Raw genomic sequence first — 4,587 nt, 5'->3', positions numbered from 1 at the left:
GAGACGGTTCCCAGAGGTAAGGGGATCAATCCCAGTCCTCCACTATGTGAGACTCCCTTGTCACTGTGGACTCTCTCAGAAGGGTCTCTGAGACTCCAGGGTAAAAATGCTGGATCCATCCCCAACAAGGGGAGTAGGAGTACTTTGGACAAGGGCATACTAGAGGGGGCCATTGTAGGGAGTCTGGTTGGTAGGGTTAAATAGGTTACAAGTTACACATTGTTATGGAAGGTACGTCAATTATGAGTTACATCCATTGGTTCAAGGCGTGTAGAAGGGTGAGGGGATAATGTAAAAGGGCGACGTGGAGGGAGATTGAGCGGACCATAGGCACAAGGATACACAAAGCAGGCAGGGGGAAAGAGATTCAGGGGAGAGAGGAAAGGCATTGGGGAGGCAAGCAAAGAATGAAGGAGGGAAGAGGTGGGGGAGGGGGTAGGAGACACTGCGAGGAGATGAGGAAATCCAGGCTAGACCCGGAGGTATCAGAGCGCATTACATGAGAAGTAAGACATGTTACAGCGTTACATCAATTACAGTTACATTACAGTAGATCCGTTGCTAGTGCATTCAATAAACATAGAAAAACAAGATGAGGAAGAAAACAATGTCTGATGTCCAGCTGGCCCCTCTGCTCACCTTTGGGACCACACAGGGCGTAGACCTGAAATCGCCTGACCGGCGCCATTTTGAAGATAGGCGACATCACCCAGTATGTGACCTGTAGTGTCTTAATCAGTATTCTCCCTGGATTCCTGCAGCAGGGGCAATGGGGACACGGTGCAGCCCCAGAAGCTCTCAGGACCTCAGCATCTCCGCAGTCCGCCAGTACAGCAGTCCCGAACCAAGCCGGCAGCACAGCCGCGTCTCCCCACAGTCAGTCAGCTGTGAGCCGTTTGGCTACGCGACTCACGCCTCCCCCAGCTCAGAAGCCCCCGGCATAAGTTCCCACTAGGCGTCCAAGAGTCCGAGCCGCTCTCAGCTCTCTAGTAGGAAGACCTTAGATTAACCCTGGGCGTTACACTACGCTTCGCCCACGTAGTGTGCGTAGCGCTGCCTGCTTCGCAGTTTTCGAAGTAGGCGAAGCAGGCAGCACTACGCACACGCCAGGGCGAAGCGTAGCTGCCTGCCGCCCGTCACCCGCCTCCTGCCCGCCCTCCTTTTAAATCATATCTTGCATGTTAATTAATTTAAAGTAAAGAGACTTACCTGAAGCGCGGTGCCTCCGGGGCTCCCTCTTCCTCGTTTTCAACTTCTTGTGACAAATGCGCATGCGCGGACGCCCGCACATGCGCATTTCTTGCGAGAAATGCGCATGCACGGGCGTCCGCACATGCGCATTTGTCACAAGAATTTGGAAACGAGGAAGAGGGAGCCCCGGAGACGCTGCGCTTCAGGTAAGTCTCTTTACTTTTAATTATTTAACATGCAGGGTATTATTTAAAAGGAGGGTGGGCGGGAGGCGCGTAGTGGGCCTATGTGGAGCGCGCGAGTGTGCGTAGATTTGGGCACACTACGCGCTGCTTCACGTAGCCCCACTACGCCCACCCTTACCGCAGATGAGAGAGAGTAATTACGAGATCGCTCGTCCGCGATTCTCCGGTCAGCCACCACTCCATCCCGGCCGCCTCTTCTACAAAGTAGCCCGCCGGCTCTTCCACTGCACTGCCTGGTTTCTCCCACTTCACCGGCATTCTTCCCTGCGGTTATGAATCTTGCATATACCACTCGGCTACAATGAGGACCGCCCCCAGTTGTTCCGCTTCCCTCGGTCTGAACCTGGACGGACGCTGGGCAGTCACCGACGCTCCTGTAGCATTATCTCCAGCCTCGCACCAATCATCAGGTTGAAACACTTCTGGGCGGCCTCGGACCCCTGGTCCGGGACCCCTGACCAGTCACTCCACTTGTTCGGCCTCAGCGAAGCCTCTCCCCGCCATCTTGCCGCAATTCTGTCTGGCTTTCGGACGGTCACCTGGACGTCCTTCTCTGATCGCCATCGCCCCAAACCCGCACCCCAGGTGGCTGGATACTTCCCACGGCCAAAGAAGGGGCACCGGGACAGCCAGACCCCGGGATCCATCCAGGTACCGCAATAAAGCCGGCCTTACAGCCCTGGCGCACAGTGGGAAGAGGTAGCTGCTATGCAATGGCAGCCGCCATATTGCGGTGTCGCAGCAGGAGTCTCGACCGCATTTATCTGCCCACAGCTGCGGTTCCAGTGATAGTCAGCACCGCCACTACATTCTTGAGCATCTCAGCGGGCAGGGCAGCTATGTTGCATACATGGATGCAGCGATTTAATGGCAAATATTTGGAGGATTGGGGATCAGCCGGGCAGAGCAGCACTAGCGCCCCCACCATCCAACAATAGCAATGTCACTCTGACTATCAAGTCTTAAAACGATCTTTGTATCATCCTTATAGCACATGCAAGGCAGATGGAAGTCCTAGATTAATTTTGCTAATGGAGCCAAGTATAGATTATTCTGATAGATACTGCTACCTGCACATTCCTCACTTTTCGAATATCCCTAGGCGGTAGGCTGCATCCAGAAAGTTCTGACTTAGCTCTTCTGCACTGGTAGATGGCAATGGCTTCATTTCATCTCCAGAAGCGGAATCATGGTGATGTCAATAGTAGTGACATTGGAGCCATTCAAGTGTCCACCTCTGTGCCCTGATGTCAGTAAAGTTTTTTTCCACACCTTCATACACGGATCCAGATATTCTCTCCCCAGTTGGAGGTTAATCTTTCAAAGTTTCCACAGCAAAGTGCAGTGCGTTAGGGATATGTCCCCCACCCTGACAAAAGTTTGAATCCATGTTGCAGTTGCTGTGGGCAGATGTTGATTACTTACCCCGATGATGACTGTCTTTGGTGCTTGGGTCCTATACACGATTCTAGATCATGCAACCAGTGTTTTAGCATGAACACAAAGACAATCAAGGAAAGGGAGGCCACACTATGACCCACACTCAGGATGATTGTCGCGCTCAGCGGTGGTCGAGGTCAAGATCCAGGTCTGCTTCCCGCTCTTCACTTTCGCCCAAGTCCTCATAGACAAAGATAAATGAAGGATGCATAAAAAGAATAGGAAGTTCAGATTCACAAAGTGTAGGAAAGTAGGATCAACTTTTATGGTTACCCCCACTTTTTGCCTGGTGCTATGGTGTTTCTGTCCAGTCTGACTGGGATCCTGCTAATCAGGACCCCAGTCTCTGTGCTTTCTCCTCTAAATCGGTATGGTAAGTACTTAGGTAGATCCCAGATTGGACACTGTTGTACCCTTAACAGTCCCTAGTATATGGTACTGAGGTACCCCGGGCATAGGTACACCAGGAGTCCCCCATGGGCTGGAGCATGTATGATGCCACCCATGAGGGACCACTCAAACTGTAACCCGATCCATCCACAGGCACGCCATCGAACTGTGGAACCTCATCAACTCTACGAACCCGGACATCGCCTTCCTCACCGAGACCTGGATGAACCCCTCCTCGGCACCCGACATCGCCATAGCCATCCCCGACGGCTACAAAATCATCCGGAAAGACCGCACCAACCGCATCGGAGGAGGCATCGCCATCGCACACAAAAACTCCATCCGCATCTCGACCGACACCGACAACTCACTCCCCGACGCCGAACACCTCCACTTCATGATCCACAGAGACCCCAAAACCACCCTCAGAGGCACCCTCATGTACAGACCACCAGGACCTCGCACCAAGTTCAGCGAAGACATCGCAGACTTCGTCAACCCTCACGCACTCTCATCCACCGACTACATCCTCCTAGGAGACCTCAACTTTCACCTGGAGAACCTCACCGACAACAACACCACCGCCTTACTGGACAACCTCGCCAACCTGGGACTGAATCAGCTAGTCAACACCCCCACCCACGACGCCGGACACACGCTCGACCCCATCTTCTCTTCCAGCAAACACATCACCTTCAGCCACACCACCAAACTCACCTGGTCGGACCACAGCTGCGTCCACTTCATCTTCAAGAAGACCACCGTGCCCCACCACACCCAGCAACCACCAAGAAGACACTGGAATCGTATCACCACGGAACAGCTCGCATCAACCCTCTCCCAGAACCAACCCACCAGCACCACCGACCCCAACGTAGCCGCCAACAACCTCACAAACTGGATCTCCGACTGCGCCAACCTCCTGGCCCCCCTGAAGACTCAAGCCAGCACCAACGACCACAAGAAAAACTCCTGGTTCACCCCCGACCTCAAGAACTCCAAGAAAGAATGCCGCGCCCGCGAGAAGACGTGGCGCCTTAACCAGACCGAAGAGAACATGTCAGCTCTCAAGGACGCCACCCGCCAACACCACCAACACCTCCGCGCCGCACGAAAAACAGCCTACCGGAACAGACTTGACAACAACGCCCACAACAGCAAGGAACTATTTGGCATCGTCAAAGAGCTCTCCAACCCGGAAGCAGAAAACAACTCCATCCCTCCCTCACAGGACCTCTGCGACTCCCTCGCAACCTTCTTCCACCACAAGATCACCGACATATACAACAGCTTCCCGACCGCCGACACAAGCCCCCCTCCG

This window comes from Triturus cristatus, chromosome 7 (assembly GCF_964204655.1).
Source record: "Triturus cristatus chromosome 7, aTriCri1.1, whole genome shotgun sequence".
Taxonomy (NCBI): Eukaryota; Metazoa; Chordata; class Amphibia; order Caudata; family Salamandridae; genus Triturus; species Triturus cristatus.
Note: the sequence above shows the minus strand (reverse complement) of the source record.